The sequence below is a fragment of the Polypterus senegalus genome, chromosome 11 (genome assembly GCF_016835505.1).
Source record: "Polypterus senegalus isolate Bchr_013 chromosome 11, ASM1683550v1, whole genome shotgun sequence".
NCBI lineage: Eukaryota > Metazoa > Chordata > Cladistia > Polypteriformes > Polypteridae > Polypterus > Polypterus senegalus.
In genome coordinates, this window is record NC_053164.1 from 3,182,472 (window position 1) to 3,206,930 (window position 24,459).

The window sequence follows — 24,459 nt, forward strand, 5'->3', positions numbered from 1 at the left end:
GCAGATTAACGTCATATCCAGGACGGACCAATTGCAGGTTAAGGGCCTTGCTCAAGAGCCCAACGGAGTGGAATCACTTCTAGGATTTATAGGATTTGAACCAGGAACCTTCTGAATGCCCGCACAGATCTCTAACCTCAGAGCCGCCACTCTGCTTCAAAAGTGAAGGACCAAGTAAAAATGTGAAATCTCTATCAGACAATTGTTTAATTGTAGGTAATAATAAATTACTAATTAATAAAAACTAGGTAATTAATAACAAAATTAACAAAATTGAAAGAAGAGAAAAGCATTAGTTCCATTAGTTCTCCTTCTCTTGTTCTTTCATGCACCATCAAACCATTTGACTGTCCCCTAATCGCGCGTGTGTGATGGGGTAAAGCAAAAAAAAAAAGTATCTTTGTCCGAAATATAATGGAGGGCATTTTAAGTTACCTCTAATGCTAATGAAAATAAATGTTCAGTTCGGTATACTGTAATATCAAAGATTTGTTTTCTTTTTACTAGTCTGGCTGCTTGTTCCAAACCGTTGTAGCACTTGTTTCTGGCAGATCTTCCTCTCATGACGTAGAATTACGGGGATCCATTTTATTTTTCTCCTTTGTAGACTGGAGTGCTATTGGGAACTTTCCAGTTATCAAGCACCTCTCCTGTCTGAAGTGCCTCTTGGAATGTGCTTAGTAAAAGTTTATAAATATCCTCTTTCATTTCTTTCAACACAACTGGCAAAATCCCATCAGGCTGTGAGGTTTATTCATCTACAAAGCACCAACATGTTTTGTGTTAATTTGCATGATTGCTTAGATTTTGTATTTGTTTAAAAATACAAAAATAATCCATCCATCCCGCCATATCCAAACTACAGGGTCAGGGGGCTCTGCTGGAGCCAATCCCAGCCAACACAGGGCGCAAGGCAGGAAACAAACCCCGGGCAGGGCGCCAGCCCACCACAGGGCACACACACACACCAAGCACACACCAGGGACAATTTCAATTCGCCAATGTATCCAACCTGCATGTCTTTGGACTGTGGGAGGAAACCAGAGTACCCGGAGAGAACATGCAAACTCCACGCAGGGAGGAACCAGGAAGCGAACCTGGGTCTCCTAACTGCAAGGCAGCAACGATACCCACTCTGCCACCGTGCCGCCCCTACAAAAATAATGATTAGGAAAAAAAAAATTTTTGATTAGCTATATTGCATACGTAATTCATAATAATATTTGATATAATTGATTCAATGTTTTACCTCTTGAATTTTGCTTTCTTTAATTGGGTGTTTGTTGGTGTACAGGAGGAGAGGCAATCCACAGGCAGCCTTATTTCTTGAATTGCTTTTGCTTTGCTGAGTGTTTTTTGTATTTTTTTGTTTCTTTCCTTCCATGTATCATACTTTTCTCCCACACTTAAGCTGATCAAAGAGGCTCTTATTCACCATGATAGTCAATTGATGCCCAAAGCGCAGTTCTGTCACCTTGTTGTTCAACTTGACCTACTTTAGCCTCTTTGTGTTGATTCAATTGTCTCAGTTCGCTTTGCCTCGTTCCTTTAATTTTACTTCGCTTTAAATACATCCCATTGCCTTTGGATGAACACTTCAGTGAATGAGTTGGTGTGATGCTTAGTGGGGTGCACACCAAACACACCTATTACTTTTTGGTCCATTTCATGCACAAGACAAGAGTTACTTCCAGTGAAAGGTGCTATACCACATAATATTCTGGTAATGATAATGTTGTAATGCGTTCAACTCAGTTAATCAAGCTGCCTTGTGGGACATTCTGTAGATTTCACAGGATCCCCCCCGAGGTTGCTGGATATCATGGCCGGCCTGTATGCTGGTACTGTGAGTGCTGTTCAGAGTGGAGGCAGAACCTCCGCGTTTTTCCCATTTTACTTCCCAGTGGTTTCTGCTCCTACTCTCTTAAATGCTTGCATGGACTGAGTGATGGGCAAGGTCCTGGGGTCCAGCTTCTGTGGTGCATCTGTTGGTGATGAAAGATTTACTGATGTTGACTTTGCTGATGATGCTGTGAGTCAATGGAGGCTCTGATCGGAGACTGAGCGAGGAGTCTGAGTGTTTGGGCTGAGTGTCCTGATAAAAACCAAGATCCAGGCCTTTAATGACCGCTTGGGCATAGCCATCAGCAGTGTGTCTGCCTGCGGAGTGAATGTTGACCTTGTTGAGAGGTTTACTTACCTCGGCAGTGACGTTCATGTCTCTGTTGACTCTTCCTATGAAGTCATTAGACTGACTTGTGGAGTATGGGGGGGTCATGAGGTTGCTGGAAAGGCGTGTGTGGCACTCCCGATATCTATGCAAAAGGACGAAGGTTCAAGTCTTTAGAGTCCAGGTGCTTCCTGTTTTGCTATATGGTTCTTAGACATGGACGCTATCCAGTGACCTGAGATGATGACTGGACTCCTTTGGTACTGTGTCTCTTTAGAGAGTCCTTGGGTATCATTGGTTTGACTTTGTGTTCCTCACGGATTCCCGAATGAGGCACATTATCTGCATTGTCAGAGAGTGTCAGGTACAGCATTATGGCCATGTGGCACGATTCCCCGATCCATGGGTGATCCAACTCACAGAAGCTTCATTGTTGAGGACCCGAGTGGCTGGACCAGGCCGATGGATGCCCACATAACACCTGGCTGGGGCAGATAGAAAGTCATTTCCGGAGGGTGGGACTGGACCACATGTCTTCCTGGGGGGTTGCCAACCAGGATCCCAAGCTGCTTCGTCATGTGGTGGGTGCGGCAATGCTCTGTAAAAATGCATGATCCCCAAACTGACCTGATAATGTTTTGTCTCATTTTCTAAAATTTCTTTTTAATTCAACTTATTAAGAAAAAAGCAATCACTTTATATAATCAAGGGCCTCCTGCAGAGAAACTGATTTTAAAATTGGGACAGGAGGCCGAACATTCTTAGAATTATTGATACTATTACCAAAAAACATCAATGAATCAATGATAAAGATATCTTGAACCAGTTAAGGAAACAATTAAGTAAGAGACACTAAACTGAACTCCAGAACATTAAGGTGAGTAGCAATAGCCATGGAATGAGACCTTTGTAAACAAATGTATGACTAATTACTATATTTACATACAATCAACAATTTTATACAGAAGAATGCATTAAAAATGCTAAATAAATAACAAAGAACGCAAAGAATAAAAAGAATGCAAAAATGTTGTAGGTGCCAGGAAGGAAAGAAAGGCATCCTGACCGGGCTAAAGGAAGAATTCATGCCTAGCCAGGAAGCCATAATCGATGATCTGAATGAATGAGCATTTCCGAGTTGTGCAGAAATTAGGCCAGTTCCATTCTGACATCACCCTCTGGCAGCATCCAAAGACCCCAACAGGGTGGCATTTCCCAACTTCAACTCCCATGCAACCCTGTAGGTGTCTTAATTGGGTTTAGTCCTGAGCAACACTGCCACCTATTGTTTGGGGGACTGAACTACTCCCAACATGCTTGTTCATTCAGTTCATCCTCCGTGCTCCCTACAATGTATTAAACAAAAAGATATAAGAAAGTATTATAAACAAGTACAGCAAATAGTTTTCAGAAGAGATAGTTAAGCCACAAAATTAAAAAATATATACATATATAAAGAGGTATTAGAAATAAGTGCATTAAATGTTTATTAAGAAAATGTAGTTGGAACATAAACAATGTCAGATTAATATTCAAAAGCAAATTAAGAAAAAGGCCAGAGCAGGTAATGTGTAAATCACATTTGGTACCAACGGAGTACTACAACCTCAAATACAACAAAATAAAGGGTCTCACTGCTCACATAATAAAAGTACAGGGGGAGGCAAAAAGAACAGATGTTTTTACAAAATCACAAAATTGTTAATTTTTTCTTACAAAGAAATTGATTCTAAGATTTGAGTTCATATTGAAATAGCATTTGACAAAATCAAATGTGGAAAACAACATCTCCCATGTGATGTCTGTTATCACTGATGCATTTCTGAAGGCGTTCATGGAAGTTGGCCTCCACTCTTTTCAACATCTATCTGTCGATTTGGGCGACTTCCATACGAATGGCTTCCTTCATCCTCCAATGTACAGAGCTTGTGCTCGTATACATGTGCCTTGAGGTGACCCCACAAGAAATAATCGCACATAGATAAGTCAGGCGACCGAGGAAAATGTGTTGACCAGGGAAGAGAGGGCAAATAATATCCATTGATACTCTAGCTGTGTGGGCTGTCCCCTCATCCTGTTGAAACCAAACATGCCGGATGGGAATACATTTCCATCGTAATTCAGGTAAAAGGAAGTTTTTTATCATCTTGATATAGTGCTCCGAGTTCACGGTCACAGCATTCCCATTATCGTCTTCAAAAAAGTAAGGACCAATGATGCAAGTTTTGTCCATAGCGCACCAAACTGTCACATTCGGGCTGTGCAGCTGTCTTTCGTGTAATTTTTTTGGATTTTCAGAAGCCCAATACCGGCAATTCTGTTGATTTACCAAGACATTGAGATGAAAATGAGCTTCATCTCTCATGAACAAAATGAGGTTGTCATTTTGCTGAAAAATTGCTTCCATTTCATGTGCTAAGTTCAGTCGCTGTGCGTAATCCCAGGCCTTCAACTGTTGCACAACGGCCAGTTTGTAGGGATAGAAATGCAGGTCTAAATGCAAAATACGCCTTACCAAACGATTACTGTGGCCAAGTTCAGAAGAATGCTTCCGAGCAGATTGACTTGGACTGCGCAGCAGGGCTAATTGTATGCTTTCCACTTTTTCAGGGGTACGTGCCGTTCGTGTAGCCCCTGGCGGTCTTTTGTTCATTAGTTTACCTTGTGTATGAAGTTCTTTAACCCAACATAGGATAGTGTTACGAGCAGGAACAGCTTAATTTCTGTGGATATTAAAATGGCAACGAAACTCACACTGAACAGTGGTAATAGATTGGTTGTTCTTGGCAAATCAGTCATATGCAAAAACACGGTGTTCTATTGTCCACGGCTTCATAGCTTCAACTAAAAAGAATATAAAAAAATGCTAAGACTTTGCGAACCTAACGCCACCTACCGCACATCTGTCACTCCACCTAGTGGTGAATTCTAGCCATTTCAAAGACGTCCGTCCTTTCTGCCTCACCCTGTATTACAATGGAAATGCAAACAAATGTCAATATGCATCTTGATGGCCAACGCATCTCAAAAAATGTCTCAGTTGACTTAAATACGATCATTCAGCAAGCTATTTTATGGAGAAATAAACAAAAATGAACAGTTAATACTGCAATAATTCTAAACAAGGTATTTTAGATAAATAGAAATACCAACGTGATTACACATGTATGCTGTAGGAGTTGAATTTGAACCCTGGTCCAATGTCCATCTGATGCCATTGCACTGTTAAAAGGAACTCAGCTTCAGAGTTGCTGGGTCTCATATTCTTCTGAGCTGATGCGTAAAGGCTGAAGGTGTTATTTTGCTGTTCGATATGATAAAGGTAAGAATTATTAGGAAAAGGCATTTAAGTGACTTTATAGCAAAAAAGAAAAAGCACGCCTTAGTATAAGAAAAAGGTCATCTTTGATTGTGTGCTGGTTGCTTTATTGTTATGCTCGGGCTAAGTTTCCTGTTGCCGAACTAAGAAGGAAAAGAAGGACACATATGGTCACATTAAATTCATTTTTTTCCTCAGAATTCTACACACAACACCCCATAATGACAACATGAAAAAAGTTTACTCTGGATTTTTGCAAATTTATTAAAAATAAAAAAATAGAGAAAGCACATGTACATAAGTATTCACAGCCTTTGCCATAAAGCTCCAAATTGAGCTCAGGTGCATCCTGTTTCCCTGATCATCCTTGAGATGTTTCTGCAGCTTCATTGGAGTCCACATGTGGTAAATTCAGTTGACTGGACATGATTTGGAAAGGCACACACCTGTCTATAGAAGGTCCCACAGTTGACAGCTCATGTCAGAGCACAAAACAAGCATGAAGTCAAAGGAATTGTCTGTAGACCTCCGAGACAGGATTGTCTCAAGGCACAAATCTGGGGAAGGTTACAGAAAAATGTCTGCTGCTTTGAAGGTCTCAATGAGCACAGTGGCCTCCATCATCTGTAAGTGGAAGAAGTTCAAAACCACCAGGACTCTTCCTAGAGCTGGCTGGCCATCTAAACTGAGCAATCGGGGGAGAAGGGCTTTAGTCAGGGAGGTGACCAAGAACCCGATGGTCACTCTGTCAGAGCTCCTATGTGGAGAGAGGAGAACCTTCCAGAAGTACAACCATCTCTGCAGCAATCTACCAATCAGGCCTGCATGCTAGAGTGGCCAGACGGAAGCCACTTCTTAGTAAAAGGCACATGGCAGCCCACCTGGAGTTTGCCAAAAGGCACCTGAAGGACTCTCAGAACATGAGAAACAAAATTCTCTGGTCTGATGAGACAAAGATAGAACTCTTTGGTGTGAATGCCAGGCGTCACGTTTGGAGGAAACCAGACACCGCTCATCGCCAGGCCAATACCATGCCTACAGTGAAGCCTGGTGGTGGCAGCATCATGCTGTGGGGATGTTTTTCAGCAGCAGGAACTGAAAGACTAGTCAGGATAAAGGGAAAGATGACTGCAGCAATGTACAGAGACATCCTGGATGAAAACCTGCTCCAGAACGCTCTTGACCTCAGACTGGGGCGACAGTTCATCTTTCAGCAGGACAACAACCGTAAGCACACAGTCAAGATATCAAAGGAGTGGCTTCAGGACAACTCTGTGAATGTCCTTGAGTGGCCCAGCCAGAGCCCAGACTTGAATCCGATTGAACATCTCTGGAGAGATCTTAAAATGGCTGTGCACCGACGCTTCCCATCAAACCTGATGGAGCTTGAGAGGTGCTGCAAAGAAGAATGGGCAAAACTGGCCAAGGACAGGTGTGCCAAGCCTGTGGCATCATATTCAAAAAGACTTCAGGCTGTAATTGCTGCTAAAGGTGCATCGACAAAGTATTGAGCAAAGGCTATGAATACTTATGTACATGTGATTTCTCAGTTTTTTTATTTTCAATAAATTTGCAAAAACCTAAAATAAACTATTTTTCTCGTTGTCATTATGGGGTGTTGTGTGTAGAATTCTGAGGGAAAAAATGAATTTAATCCATTTTGGAATAAGGCTGTAACATAACAAAATGTGGAAAAAGTGATGCGCTGGGAATACTTTCCAGATGCACTATATGTACATCACGGGTCAGGTCGCCACCGCCAGGCTGCGAATGAAAAGACAACCGGCAGCATTTGCTCAGGAATAAGCCGTCCTTCTCATGGCCTGGAAATAGAAGTGTCAGTGTGCCAAATTTACATTATGTGGAAATAAACCCTGATCATGGCTCTGTGCAAAAAGAACTTATTAACTAATATTGCACTGTTTAACTTGAGATCTCTTGATGGCAAAGCATTGGTGCTGTCAGAACCTATCACTGACACCAAACTTGATATACTGTGACTTGGCAAAAAGCGAACAAATTTACGTCTCTCACAGAGGTGACTCCAACTGGTTTCACTTTCCATACAGAACCTCACAGCTCTAGACAAGGAGGTTGGCTAGCGGTAATTATCAGAGCAGACTTGAACATCAAACGAATCCCAATTGACTGTCCACTGTCTTTTGAGTGCCTGGCTCTTAAACTAATAACAGAATCAGGTCCTGTCTCACTCATTGTTCTTTATCATCCCCCAAAATGCAATGCATCCTTCTTATCTGATCTGATTGAACTTTTAACCCACCTAAACTCTTATTCTCAGAGAATTATCCTTCTCGGTGATTTCAACATCCATATTGACACTACTACATCTAAACTGAGAAATGAATTCCTATCCTTACTGGACCGTTTTGACTTGACACAACATGTTGATTTTCCCACCCACTCTGGTGGTCATATACTGGATCTGATCTGCACTTCTGGACTATCTGTTGCCAACATCTACAGCACTGACTTGGGACTCTCTGACCATAAAGCAGTACGTTTCAATGTCTCACTGCCTTTCCCTCCTCTTACCTGTAAATGACCAATTTCGTACAGAAACCTTAAAAATATCTGTCCCGCTATCCTTTCTGGATCCATTTCTGATCTTTTACTGTCTTCACCTATTCTGTCAACACTAGATAGTCTTGTTGACCACTATAACTCCCTCCTTTATTCAGCATTAGATAAAACAGCTCCTTTAAAACATAAGGAGGTTTCCTTTAAACGTTCAGCTCCTTGGTATAATTCAGAATTGCGATCTATGAAGGCAGCTGGCCGACACCTTGAGAGAATGTCACGTAAGACTGGGCTCAACGTGCACATCCAGGCTTTCTTTGACCACCAAAGAGCTTACAGAGAAGCACTAACTGCTGCCAAGAACACCCACTATGGCAGAATAATAGAAAGTGACCACAATAACTTACTCTTCTACTGAAGTCTGTGAGGACTTCCTCCACTTTTTCCGTAACAAAATTAAAGATCTAAATAATTCAACTAACATAAATATATCATCTGTTTATATCTCTCCCTGTTTTCCCACTCCATCCAGCTCCTTCTCTAAGTTCTCACCAGTCACATCTGCGTTTGTTAATAACCTGCTTTGTAAGATGAGGCCGACTACTTATGTACTGGACCCCATCCTTAGCACACTCTTCAAATCCATGCCATAATCCCAACTGTTACAACAATAATAAACTCATCCCTCGACTCTGGCTCTGTGCCGCTCACTTTTAAAATCGCTTCTGTAACCCCAATGTTAAAAAAGTCTGGTCTTGATGCTGACAATCTTAACAATTTCCGGCCTATTTCCCATTTACCTTTCCTGTCAAAAGTTCTTGAGCATGTTGTAGCCTCCCAGCTCACCAATTACTTAATTTCTAACAACTTAATGAAACCCTTTCAGTCTGGTTTCAGGGTGCAGCACAGCTGTGAAACTGCTCTTCTTTGGGTAACCAATGATTTTCTTATGGCAGCAGACTCTGGACAAACCAGCATATTAATTCTGTTAGACCTCAGTGCAGCATTTGACACTCTGGTCAGACATGACATTCTACTGTCTAGAATGGAGAACATGCTGGGTATCTCTGGCACTGCCCTCCAGTGGTTCAAGTCCTATCTGACTGATAGGCAAGTTTGTTAGTCTTGGCAACAGCAGATCCAGCTCGGCGCCAGTCACACAAGGAGTTCCTCAGGGCTCTGTCCTCGGCCCTCTTCTCTTCTGTATTTATATGCTTCCCTTGGCCAAATTATTTGTAGCTATGGACTGGGTTATCATTTTTATGCAGATGATACTCAATTCTACTTCAATGTTATTAGTGGAACTTCATCAGAGCTTTCTCAGCTCACAACCTGCCTTTGTGAAATTAAAACCTGGATGGAGCAGAACTCTTTAAAATTAAATTGCAACAAAACTGAACTCCTGCAAATTGGGACTAAAATGCAACTTAATAAAATGAGCTCCTTCCCAGTTCATCTTGGCGGTGACCTCATCAGACCTGCCTCTACTGCAAAGAATCTTGGTGTCATTTTTGATTCCTCCCTCTCTTATTCCACCCACATAAATCACATTAAGAAACTTTCTTACTTTCACCTCCATAACATATCCCATGTTTGCTCCTTCCTCTCCTTTTCTAATGCTGAGAAACTTATCCCTGCTTTTATCACATCCCGCATAGATTATTGTAACTTGCTGCTGGCAGGTGCCCCTTCTAATCTTATATCACAGCTCCAGCTTATTCAAGACTCGACTGCAAGAGTCCTGACTCGAACCAGCAACAGCGAGCACATCACACCCATCCTGCTCCGTCTTCACTGGCTCCCTGTGAATCGAATATAAAATCCTACTAACCTACAAAGCCTTAAATAACCTCGCACCAAACTACACCAGTGACCTTCTCCATCACGATGTGCCTGTCTGCTCACTAAGGTTCTCTGATTCTGGTAATCTTGTTGTGCCCAACACTAATCTACACTCCATGGGTGACAGCAGAGCCTTCAGCTGTATAGCGAGTGCCCAGACTCTGGAATGACCTACCAAAATTAATCAGGTCAGCTGACTCCATGAATTCTTTTAAAAAACAACTCAAAACTTATCTGTTCAGGCAGACTTTTAGCTCTACCTGACTTTATTACCCTTATCTCAGTTTACCTCTCTGTCAAGATGCTCATGTAACCTGTGTGTGTGTGTGTGCTAGACCATCAATTATGTTGTCCGTTAGGCTTTTTTTCTCTGATTTCACTGTTGTAATCTTCTTTATTTATTTATTTGGTTTGTACAATGCTATATACTGTATACCCTGTCGTTCTTTCTTATATTCTGTAAGTGCCTTGAGCATGGGAAAGGTGCTATATAAAAAAATTGTATCATTATTAGTGGGGCAAATAAAGAGGCAGGGCAAAGTCAAATGTCCAGTGTGCCAATCGGGCAAAACCCCTTTTAATCGGAACAAAAAGATAGAAAAATTGACAAAAAATATGCCCCTTAGTATGCCTTTTGGAAGATAGTCTTCCTCTCTTCAATGACTAAGCAACAGTTTCTGACTTAGGTCTGTACAGAACCAAGGTCAGCATCGAAATGAGATGCTGCTGTCTGGGAATGTTCTGTTTTTATTTCGGGCGGACCATAAGAGGTGGGCTTTCTTTGTATTACTACCCTCAAGGATCAGTTTCTCGAGGCTGTGATGGAAAATGGACACAAGACTGTTAGCAACAGCACCCCCTCTCATGACAGGGTGGTACTATTTATTTTAGACAAACATGGAAGGTAACCCTCTGGTGCGGGTACATACAGTACATAACATATACAACTATTGTGGACATTACAGGGCACTGTTGCTCCTCAAACCCACCACAACAGACACCAGACACAAGTTAAAAGCACTAAGGCCTTTTTTATTTTAAGGAAACCCTTCACAAAGTGTTTCCCAACACCACTTCCATAAGTAAATAATAATAGCACACACAGTTAATCTTCTTTCTCTGTCTTTTTTCCTCCACTCCTTTCATAAGCTTTGTCTACCTTACAACTGACATTTCTGTGAGGTCAGTCCAGTCCTTTTGTATTGGCCAACCAGGAAGTGCTTCTGCAAGCACTCCCGGGCTGGGCAGAAACGTTTTGCCCCATGTCTCTTCTACAGCCCCCCTGGCAGCACCAACGGTACCCAACAGGGAGAAGATATTAAACTCTAAGTCCCATGGTGCTCTGTGGGAATCCAGGGCACCGCTGCAAACCAGGGGAGCTGCCATCTAGTGTTTTGGGGGAGACAGTGCCATAAAGCAACCACCTTCCCCATACTTCTACCTTTTGGCCGTCCCGGCTGCATTGGGCTGCAGCTGTCCCTTACATTATATATACACATCTATTTACACTTACAGAGGTGGGCAATTTTGTTGGTCCCCTTCCATTGAAAAATTGCTGTCTGTCTCATAAAAACCTGTACACCTGCATGTTTTTCAAAGAAAGCAAAGCAAGTGAGACAAGACATTGTCACACATGTACGCTTAGGAGGCAGCCAACAAGCCCTAAGGTGAGTGATTTATCTTGAGATGAAGGGTTGATTCCAAGTACTAACACCTATCTCTCTCTTTATTCTGACCTAAAGAAGAAAAGTAACAATCCTGTTCACTTACCTCCACCATTTCCGGGTTCTCAAAATGGCTGTCCAACATCATTTCTGCTTCTGACACCAGAAGATGACGTTACTTCTGGTCCCCCTCTGATGACATCATTTCTGACTCCTTTTGATGAGGTCACTTCTGGCTCCTCTAGGATGACATCACTTCCTGTCACCATTTATCCCCAATTCACTACTGTTGTCCGTCAAATACTTTGGTTTTTTGATCCATTTCTCCAACAGTTTTCATCAAGTCCACAGGACATTATACGGGGCAATTCCTGAACTCTTTACTTTTGTATGTGTCAATTCTTTTCCTATTAAACATAAAGTGTTGCTTATTCTACAAAGATATTCTGAAATGACCTGGACACATTTCTCGGTGCCCTTAGAGAAGATCTTAAATAATTGGATTGAAGTGATTTTTCATACTCATTGTTTTCTTGAATTCATATCACACATGTCTCCAGTCGTGCAATCAATCATTCAGCCAATTTAAATGGAGAACAGTCATCACTCTGCTGTTTGGTGACATCATGTGTTCCACACAGAATATGGACCAGAGAATGCAAAGGAGAGAGTTGTCCGAGGAGATCAGAAAGAAAATTACAGACAAGCACGGTAAAGTAATATTAAGAAGTTTAAGGTCCATAGGACTGTAGCCAGCCTCCCTGGATGGGCCACAAAAGAGAAATTCGACCCCAGGAATGGGCAGAAGTATAGTGAGAATGGTAGACATAAAGCCAAGGACAACTTCCAAAGAGGTACAAGCTGAACTCCAAGGTCAAGGTCCATCACTGTCTGATCGCATCATCAGTCACTTTTTTGGGAGTACCCAGGAGGACTGTAATTTGCTAAAATGCATATTGACCAGCCACAATGCTTCTGGGAGAATATTCTTTGGACAGATGAGACACAACTGGAGCTTTTTGGCAAGTCACATTGCCTCTATGTCCACAGATGATAAAAATGAAGCTTTCAAAGAAAAGAACATCATGCCTACTTGTGAAACATGAAGTAGGGTTGGTTATGTTTTGGGGCTGCTTTGCTGTGTTTACATCTGTGCAGGGAACAATGAAATCTCAAGACTGTCCAGATGTTTTGGAGTGAAACATACTGCCCAGTGTTGGAAAGCAGGTCATGGATCCTCCAACAGGATAACGAGCCAAAACACACAGCTAAACGAATCCAAAAATGGCTAAGAACAAAACATTGGCCTATTCTGAAGTGGCCTTCGAAGAGCCCTAATTTGAATCCTATCAAACATCTATGGAAAGAATTAAAACATACAGGAAGGTCTACAGGACGATAGTGAGACCAGCTGTGTTATATGGGTTTGAGATGGTGGCACTAACCAAAAAATAGGAGACAGAGCTGGAGGTGGCAGAGTTAAAGATGTTAAGATTTGCATTGGGTGTGACGAGAATGGATGGGATTGGAAATGAGTACATTAAAGGGTCAGCTCAGGTTGAACGGTTTGGAGACAAAGTCAGAGAGGCGAAATTGTATTGGTTTGGAGAAGTGCAGAGGAGAGAAGCTAAGGATAGAGCTGCCAGGCAAGAGGAAAAGAGGTAGGCCTAAGAGGAGGTTAATGGATGTGGTGAGAGAGGACATGCAGGTGGTGACAGAGCAAGATGACGAGGACAGGAAGAGATAGAAAAAGATGATCCGCTGTGGCAACCCCTAATGGGAGCAGCCGACAGAAGAAGAAGAAGAAGCCTGGAGAAGACCCCCTTTATACCTCACAGAGCTGGAGCAGTTTCCTCCGAAAGAGTGGGCAGGTGCAGAAGTGTCATGGAGAGCTCCAGGAATGGTTTGTGTTCAGTGACTGCAAACTCTAAAGGTTGTGTAACAAAATATTAGGTTAAGGGCCCTCATCTTTTTGGTCCATGAAATTTTTCATTTGTGTTATTAAAGGAAATATTTTATTGAATTAAAACTCTAAAGCAAAGTCTAATTTTTTGGTAAATACGACAAAAAAAAAAATAATAATAATGTTGGGAGCCAATTAGTCAGTTTCAAGTTATTTCATAGACAATTGTGGGTTCTTCTTTTTTTGCGGAGGGGTGCCAACAAATTTGTTCACTTCTGTATATACAAATATGCATAACAACACAACTACCAGAAAGGATAGTGCCTCCTGAGCTGTAGCACGCCTCACAAGTTATAAGTTATTTAGTTCCTTATAAGTGCAGACGTATTTCATGGAGTGCAGTGATCCCAAAGAGAGACCATTTTCACTTAGCTAATAGTGCTGGTGCCTATAACTATGATTTTTTTTTTTTTTTTGCATTGTTAGACAGAAACTTTATAATAGATGATAAAAAGAATTTTGTTTTGTAGCCTTGTTGTGAGATTCAAAGTCAGGCTCACATCAAGTGTGACTTCAAGGCTGGTCACATATGACACAGGATAATTGTCTGATCAATCCTACAAGAAGTAATTTTGTTTGGTTTGATCTGAGTTGGATGAGTTTTGCTGACAACCTAGTATTGAGATCACTGAGGCAAGAAGACAGCTTTTCCATACTGGATGTGAAAAATGGGTAATGATTTACTCATATGGCTGGATGTTGTCAATATTAGAGGATAATGCTGGCAAATCAGACATCCTTGTGTGTATAGTTGGATCAAGTAGAGCATTTTGAGGGTGTAGCCAGCAATGAAGTTCAATCAATATTCAATGCAGTCAGTTCAGAAAGTATTCAGACCCCTTCACTTTCTTCACATTTTTAGATGTTGATGCCTCATGCTAAAATTCTCCCTCATCACACAACTCTCAATATCCCAGAATTACAAAGTGAAAATTTTATTACAGCTGAAAAACAAAAATGCAAGAATTTACTAAGGTCAGGTCAGCTTGGGGAGTGTGCACAGTTACAGCTCGTTGCCACACCCACCACACGACGATCCTTTTTGGCAATCCCCCAGGGCAGACGTGCAGTCCACTCCCACCCTCCAGAAATGACCATCTTTCTGCCACAGCCAGGTGTTACGTGGGTGTCCCCTTGGCCCGGTCCAGCCACTTGGATCCTCATCAATGAGGATCCTGAGAGCTGGATCACCCTGGGGGAATCGTGTCACATGGCCGCAGTGCTGTAACTGTCGCTCCTTTACAATGCAGGTAATGCGCCTCATTCAGGACTCCATTAGCAAAACAAAGTCAAACCAGCGGTACCAAAGGATTCACCAAAGAGACACAGTACTGAAGGAGTCCAGTCTTCGTCTCAGGTCACTGGATAGCATTCATGTTTCGCAACCATATAGCAAGACAGGAAGCACCAGGACTCTAAATATTTTTACATAGATATTAGGAGCGCTACACACCCCTATCCAGCGACCTCATGTAGCCTCATGCTCTCCCAAATCATCTATTGACTTCATAGGAAGAGTTACCAGAGACATGAATGTCACTTCTTGAGGCAAGTAAACCTCTCAACAACGTCGACACTCTCACCTCAGACAGACACACTGCTGATGGCTGTGCCTACGAGGTCATTAAAAGCCTGAATGTTGTTTTTTATTCAGGACACTCACAAGCCCAGCACTCAGACTCCTCACTCAGTCTTACGAGGAAGATCACAGCATCGTGAGCAAAGTCAAGATCAGTGAATCTTTCTTCACCAGCAGATGCCCCACAGCTAACCCCACTATAAAGACACTTAAAATATGGATCAACTATAGTCCATTTTATTGATCATCATTGAGATGTTTCTAGACCTTGTTTGGAGTCCACAAAAAAGAGTAAACAAGACAGAAATAGCCATGTGGAGGAAATAAAACTGAGCAGGGACAGCCACACAAAGAAGACGACATTGAGGTGGATAAACCTGAAAATCGTACACTAAAGGGAAAGCGAGCATAACAAAATGACACAGGGTGGTCATCCTGAAATGAATAATAACAATAATGAATTTTTAACACCTTTCCCATGCTCAAAGTGCTTCACAGAAACACAGAATGAATGTACAACACTGGATACTTTAAGAAAAAAAGTAAACACAGGTTTTGGGCATGTCCATGACCCCTTATTATGGAAATACATTGAAAGCAAAATGATCATTTTAAGAAAGGGAAAAATTATGTCTTTTTAGATTAGATTAAATTAGATACACCTTTATTATTCCTATGAGAACATTTTGATGTATACAGTAACAGAAATATTAAAAACAGACATGCACTTAGAAGGCAGTCAACAAGCCCAGAGGTGATTGAAATATCGCAAGACATTGGGTTGATATGCTGTACTAACACCTCTCTCTCTTTTTTGTCAGACAAAAAGAAGAATAATTAATTAACATGCCTCCCATACTTCCAGGTTCCCAAGATGGCCACCAAACGTCACTTCCTCATCCGGGTCCCATTGATGACGTCACTTCTGGCTCAATCTCAAAGACATCATGCCCACTCTCCTGAAGATGACGTCACTTCCACCATTACATCACTTCTGGTTCCTTCTGATGATTTCACATCTGTCTGCAAGTTACGACGTCATCTCCTGCCACATCATTTCCATCTGCCATTTTGTTCCAGTATAAAAAGTCATCTTTGCAAATCACATCTGTCAAATGCTGTTAAAAGTGTTTGACCCACATTTTTGCCTTTTTTGCATTCTTTGTCCATTGGACATTATGCGGGGATGGTCCCCAACTCTTTTCCGTTGTAGAAGGTTATTATTTTATGACAAAGGATACAGACACGACAGATAATATAGCCAATCAATCAATAAGAAAGTGCCTCCTCAAGGGGTTGGAGGAGATTTTTCCAATCACCTCTTCATCAGCGTCTTTTGTTTTGCAAATATGTTGATCAGCACAAGCAGCCTGCTATCACATTATTCATCGATGCAGCTGAAGTTCTCCCAGCTCAAGTCTGTTTATCTGGGTGTGAGGTGCATGTGGTATTAGGTAAATAATATATTGTTATTTGGAATACATACATTTAATTTGTGTTCTATGTCTACAATGATCTGGGTAAATGTAGGATGACGGGAAATGCGAGGCAAGAAACGTTGAACACATAACTAAAACAGAAACTTCAAAGATTTTAGTGTTAAAATGGTCAGACTTCTAGGCAAGAAGGGACAGGTCCAGGAGAATGGACAAGGGAAGAGATGTCATCGGTTGAACTGCCATCAGTCTTCCATTCTGCAGAAGGAAAGCATTAGAATACAGCACCACCCTTTGGTTTTTCAATTAACTACCATCACCAGAGCCCCTAAGTTGCATCCCAAGTGCCCTCGCATGACAATAGAAACAATATCAGCATAAAACACTACATAAAGATAAATAAAGGAAACACAAAGCTTTGAATTAGAAAAATCGATGATACATCAGAATAAAAATGAAAAATTTCTTGCAGAACCGAGCTGTTTGGAGAAGGTTGATCAAGCACATTGAACCCACCTGGAAGTGGAAAAACATGTAGATGAAGAAGAAGAAGAATACAAGTTCAGTGAGAGCAGAAAATTGTTCAGATTGTCAACCTCAAGACCAGATGCTTTTAACAATGGGGTTATAGAAGTGACTTCCAAGGCAGCTGTCTAGGTATTTATTGATAACTAGCCATGTAAGCCCATGATATAAAAAGCCCAGGCTTCAAGAAACTATTGAAATTGTCAGAAAAAAATTTGAAAAGCACTGTCGGCGGTTTTGTTTTGCGGACACACTCGACCCCCTTGTCTTTCAGCGGCTAATCGAGTTTCTCTCTCCTCAGAGGTTTCATTTTGCCGATGTGCTCGCCTCGCTTGTGTATTAGCAGCTAAGCGAGTTTGTTTTTCATAGGTGGTTTCACTTTGGTGACACAGTAGCTTTCTTTCAGCTTCAGCAAGCCTCATATTTCTTTCTTCTTCCAACTTGTTAACTTGGGGCCACCTTGCCGGCTCTTTGAGCTTCATGCTGTAGCCTTGCACTTCTGGGCCGGACAGATACATGCACACACTTCCACACGTAGACGTTTATATATAAGACTGCTGCAACAGTCGAGATTATGGCGTGAAAGCAGGCTGGTGGGGATAACTAAATTCTGAGGCAGTGAACTAAATGTCTCTCGAATTAATGGAGAGATATGTTAAATATTATTTCTAGCCCTCAGGTTCAGTTGAATGACCTAATTACAGCACCTGAGGGAAGTTATCTAATTCGGATCTTAATGCAATTTATAATTAAATCAAATGGAAAGTACGACACTGGACGAATCTAAAACATCAAATGAAAACACCATAAGTCCAACTGGAAACAACAAAGCAGACAGATGAATCAAAAAACAAAGAAAATCAAAGGAATAATCCACAGGAGAACGTAAAAACCGGGGTAAATCCAACTAGCAATTTGGCATCCAGAGCACGGCTCAAATGGAATAATGTAAGAGAAAATGGAGACTGGTGGCACTCTACTGTAAAGCATCAACGGCACGTCAATGAAACAAATGCCATTCAAGAAGTGACCCGCTTATATACTATAGCTATTAGCTAATGAGGCTGCCTGAAAAGTTAAAAGCTTGTCTTGCTTTTTTTTTTGTTTCTCTTTTTTGAAAGCACATCTTCACTTTCAGTTAATCTGCTCGCATTTGTAATTGTGGCCACAGGCACTGAGTATTTGCCACGCATGAATGGAAGCCTTGAGATCTGAGATATTGACAGGCCTGTTCTTCCCCCTTTCTCTTCCAGAGAGCACAGTGAGATAAGTAAGCAGTTCTATTGAGAGCGACAACTTAAATTCCCCAGCTCGCTGTCTATGATTCAGTGATAAGATGATGTCTGACCTTGTAAATTGTGTGGCACTCTGCGGACCCTTGTCGATGCCCTATATTTTGCTTGATTGGACTCTCTTTGAAGAATTTTTGCAGTTTTTACTGAATTTGTATGTTACATGGCATTCTGTGGAATCAAAGGTCAGTCAGCCAGCTTAATTCAAGTTTATTGGGACAACTGTTCATTTCAAATGGACCCTGTTCTCACTGTACGTAGCACATGTAGGTCAGAGGCTGTGCCAGGTATGTCTCCTAACCCATGCCACTCTTTGTAAAAAATAATGTAACAGGATAAGAAAAGAATGCAAATAATTGTGATATCTCAAGAGAAACTCAGAAATCATTGAGCTAAGCCCCAGACAAATCGGAACATTTTCCAAGTTGCAAGCTACAGTGGATTCAAAAAGTAGACCTCTTCACTTTCTTCACACTGTATTGTGTTGTACATTTAATTTTCAATGGATAAATCTGCCATTTTTGCTCTTCGATTCTCACTCAATAGCCCATAATGACAAACTGAAAGCATGTTTTCTTAAAGGTGTGCATATTTATTTATTCTTCATTCATATAAGCATTCAGACTCTTTTGTTTGGCACTCCAGATTGTGGTCAGGTGCATCCTGTTAGCTGCAGCTCTCCTTGAGATGTGTCGAGAACTTGATTGGAGTCCACCTGTTATAAACTGAATTGATTAGAAAGTCTTACATGTACCTGCTGTCACAAACGTGCACTTGGGAGGCAGGCTAAGGGCTTAACCGAGAGCGGAAAATGAGAGCAGGGATTGACAAAGTGCACTAACCTTTCTTCTCCCTCTTCTGCAGATCACCTGAAGAGAAACTGGCATAATGTTCCTCCAGTTGCTGCACTACCTTCCTAGCCATGCCTCCCACCGACCTCACTTCTGGTTTGAACCCTTGGATCCACCGCTTCCTCCCCTACCACTATAAAAACCAAGCACCTTCCCTCCTTATTTAGTCCCTATTTGGACATTAAACCAGATACTGTTCTGGAGCTATTATGTATTCTTGCTTTGTTGTGCACAATATAGGGGGTGGATCCCCCAAATCTTTCTCTGTTTTCCCTTGTGTTATTACACTGTGTATAGAAGGTTCCACAATTCACACTGCATGGTATGACAAAACTCAAGCCATGAACTCCAAGGAACCTTCAAATCCTATGCCACAGGTGGCTGGGGGTGGTACCCAGCTGGGACACCCCGGAGGAGGGCTTACCGCCCTTGTGGCTTTGGGGACCACCAGGGGGCGCCCCAATGCCTTTGGAGCCCTGGCCCTCAGCACTCTTCCATCACACCCAAAAGTGCTGGGGAGAAGAAGACCAGGGACACCAGGAGAGCTTCTGGATGCACAGCCGGTACTTCCACCACACTGGGGAGTGCCAGCAGAAGCTAATCGGAGGCACCTGGAGCACATCCAGCTGGAGATAAAAGGGGCCGCCTCCTCCATTCGATGGCTAGAGTCGGGAGGATGAGAAAAGGTCTTGGAGGAGAGGAAAGGAGGTGGCCTGAAAAGAAAGAGGCATTTTGGAAAGGCCTGGACTTTGGGGAAGTTTTGGGGTTGTGTGTGCACTATTGTATATATTAGTTGTGTAAATAAACGCGTGTGGGTGAATTAAACACATCTACCTGTCTGTGTCCGGGCCGTCGTCCACATCTATTATATGATTTCATCTTCTGCTAAATTATGCTCTGTACTTGTAATATTTTTATTTGTATTGAGGATTACTTGTCTTGTGATCTGTGTATTGTATTGACTCCCTTCTTTTTGACACCCACTGCACACCTAACCTACCTGGAAAGGAGTCTCTCTTTGAACTGCCTTTCCCAAGGTTTCTTCCATTTTTTCCTAACTAGGGTTTTTCTTGTCTTCTTGGAGAGTTAAGGCTGGGGTGCTGTTAAGAGACAGGGCCCATTAAAGCTCCTTGCAGCACTCCCTGTGTGATTTTGAGCTGTACAAAAATAAATTGTATTGTCTTGTATAACCTTCTGTACACTTCCATGATCAAATTGTGGTGAAGTAAAAGTCACAAAAATGGCATAAAACCATTTCTAAAGCTTTGAGTGTTCCTAGTAGCACAGTGGCCTCAATAAATGTGAAACAGAAGAAGATTGGAATCACCAGGGGCCTCATGTATAACGCCGTGCGTAGAACTCACACTATAACATGGCGTAAGCACAAAAGCCGAAATGTGTTTACGCACAGAAAAATCCAGATGCAGGAATCTGTGCGTACTCCAACTTCCACGTTCTTCCGCTACATAAATCCCGATCAGCGTGAAAACTAACGCTCGTGCACGCACATTATGTAACGCCCCAAATCCTCCCAGAATTACACCTATTTGAATATGCAAATCAATATAAATCGCCCTTAAGCGCAGCCTTCTGTGAAAAGACAATGGGAAAAGCACGGGGAAAATATAAGAATTTCAGCGAATACCAAGTGGAGGCAAAGGAAAAACATACTATTTGTTCAAATAAACCGTGGTATAATCAACAAAAGGAAGTTGATCGAGTGACATAGCGTGTTGGAGAAACTTGAAAGCTCACATTCACAAAATCGCACAGTGCCGGAAATAAAAAAGAAGTCACATATCAAAGTTGCTGTGAAAAGAAGAGTTGTAAGCCCACTGTCTGAGTGTCATATGAAAGTTTATTAGGTACAGAGAAAAAAGGCACACGGTGGGGAAAAAGCACGAAATGTCAACTTCAATCTCGACATTTCCACTTTAATCACGTAGTTTATTTTGTCATTTAGTAGAACATTATAAACTTCATCTTAAAATCGTTTAATTAACCAGTTTCTCAAATCACATCGTAATTAAAGTAGCACGTTAAATGCTTTGTTTTGTATTTGATCTTCTATGTGCTCTATGTGTGTGAATCACTACTTGCTTCTTAAACTGGCTCTCTTCCTCCAACTGGACACAGAGTCCATTACATTCGTGATATTACAGCTCTCTGAATAACTAAAATACTGAGATGTATACGTGATGTCATTTTCATGATGATAGGAGTTAAAGCACATTATTAAACATGTGTTTCACTTCGATGAAATAATTTATTGCAGCAGTACTCAGGGCGGCACTAGGCTTGTGGTGGCACTGGGCAGAGGAAGAATCGGTGGCTCCTTCGTCGGCCAATGTCAGTAAGGTAGCTTATCACGGTGGATGGCCATGTCCGTTGAGGACACTGCACAGCAGCCTTGTGCTCATGACAAGCATTTATCTTTTGTCGAAATTTGTCGCTGCGTTTTTAGCTGTGTTGTTATTTTCTCTTTCTGTTTTATATTCAATATATATTGGCGTGGCCGCCCCAAGAGTCCTTGCTTTTCTTTTCACAAGTAACTGGTCGCCATACAATCAGCTCTGTAATAGACGTTAAGCCATCTGTAAGCTTAGTGCCGATTCTTCAAAACGTTTAAAGAACATTGAAATATCTTCGTAGTACATGTTTAATTATTCTATCCTTAAAGACACTCCCAGTGAAGAATATAGATTATTTAAATGAAGTTAAAGTTTTATGTGTATAATTTAACAAACATATTTTGCTGCATTTCACCTTAAAAATGATATCGTCATCATATGTAAATACGCACTTTATAAAGTGGCTCAGGTTGTGCGATATTATAACTGTAGTGCAAGTTTACAGCGGGGTGATTTTACTCATAAGTACAGACAGTCCTACAAGGAGCAATTGATTGAGTGCATTTAAAGTTCTTGGGATTAAACTGTTTCTGAACCGCGAGGTCCATACAGGAAAGGCTTTAAAACGTTTTGCAGTGGCTGAGACAGCGTGTCCTTAAAGCTGTATACCGATAATTCTCTTTCCGATCAGCTGCTGCTGTAATTCACACTCAGATACAGTGATATAAATACTCCGAGTCGTGCAGTGAGAGTAATATGGAAAAAGATGATCCGCTGTGGCAACTCCTAACGGGAGCAGCTGAAAGAAGAAGAAGAAGAAGAAGAAGAAGGAGAAGAAGTGAGAGTAACAACGCTAAAGCAGTTATGGTATTTGGAATACTATGGCTGTTCCCTCGACCATTATATTGTTACGAGTTAATTACAATCAGATGCATTACACTAATAAACAATATGCGGTTAATTTCTGTGTATTTATAAAGCCGCTTCATGAAAATAATGAGTAATAACACAATAACAGTACCATTGCTTTGACGCTGGGTGCCGCCAGTTTGCAAAACCGAGCGGAGAACTTGCGTACGACAAGGCATGAGGTACCGTGGAAAAGTGCGTGGCTTTACGCCAAGTGTAGGTTTTATACATCGCGATTTGAACGTGGAAAAGTTCTTACGCAACATTTCTGTGCGTACGCACCATTTATACATGAGGCCCCAGGGCTCTTCCTAGAGTTGACTGTCTGACCAAACTGAGTTAACCGGTTAAGAAGGGTTTTGATCAAAGATGTGACCAAAAATGCAATGGCCACTTGAACATTGCTTCAAAAGTCTTCTGCTGAGATGGAAGAACTTGTTGGAAGGACGACCATCTCATCAGTACTCTATCAACAAGGTGTTTATGGTAGTGTGGCCAACCTGTTTGAATTCCAAATGGCTTTTAAACTCCTTAGTGTTAGACCCGAGTGCCACTCAGGCTGTAAAACAGAGCTAAAAGATTTAGTTCAGAGTGTTACTTGGGCAACAGTATAAGCAAATTTTACGTAGGACCCAAGGATTCTCGAGCTGTAAATGTTCCAACAGTATTAGTGGCGAGCATTACTCAGGCAATGGTATAGGCATGTCTTGCGTAAGAATTACCCAGGCAACACTGTAGATGCGTCTTCTCCTATCCGCATAATGGCATCTTGTAAGAAATGCCGCTCATTAACAGTGATGACGAAGTGAATCTGTCTTCAGGCAGTGAAACTGAAATGGTCAGTGAAACCGAAAGCGATTCTGGTGAATCCGAAGGTGACACTCGCGTCACTTTCTCATGTGCAGTGCAGTGTGCTTTTCATATTATTATTCATTATTATTATTTATATCATTATTATACTTTCAACACTTCTGACTTTGTACTTTTAGTGTTTTGCATGTTTTACAGTAGAAAAATTTGATTTAATTAAAGTGTCACTGTTCACGCCAAAATATGAAAAGCTTTTTTACATGTTTTTTTGACAAAAATGTAACGCTATGGAAGTAAAGGAATGTGTTAATTCTCCCTGAGATGTTTCTACACCCTAGTTGGAGTTCACCTGTGGGCTGTTCAATTGATTGGTCATGATTAGGTAAGACACACACCTGTCTATAGAAGGTCCTACAGTTTAGTAAAAACCAAGACATGAGGTTAACAAATTGCTCACAGAGCTTAAAGACAGGATTGTGCCATGGCACAAATCTGGGAAGGCTACAAAATATTCTGCAGCATTGAAGGTTCTCAAGAGTACAGTTCATTATTCTTAAAAGGAAGAAGTTTGCAACAACCGTGACTCTTCCTAGAGCTGGATTGCCTGGGATAACTGAGTAATTGTGGGAGAAGGGGCATGGCAAGAACAGGGAGCCCTGGCTAATCTCCAGAGAACTTGTGTGGAGAAGGTAGCAAGGACAACCATTACTGCAAAACCTCACAAGCTGAGCTTTATGACAGAGCAGCCAGACAGAATCTTCTCCTCAGTAAAAAGACATATAGAAGCCCACTTGGACTGCACCTAAACATTAAAACAAGATTCTCTGGTCTAATGAAACCAATATTAGTGTCAAGTCTGGAGGAAACCAGGCACTACTCCTCTGTGCAATACCATTACATAGGTAAAGCACGGTGGTGGTAGCCTCATGCTGTGGGGTTGTTCTTCAGCGGCAGGGACTGGGAGACTAGGCAGGGTTGAGGGAAAGTTGAACGGAGTAAAGTACATAGTTATCTTCAATGAAAGGCTGCCTCATAGTATTCTGGACCTCAAACTGGACTGAAGGATCATCTTCCAACTGCACAATGACCCTAAGCACAAAACAAAGACAGTACAGGAGTGGCTAAGGGACAACTCTGGGACTGTCCTTGAGCTGTCCAGACAGTGCCCAGACTTAAACCCATTTGAATATCGCTGGAGAGACCAGAAAAT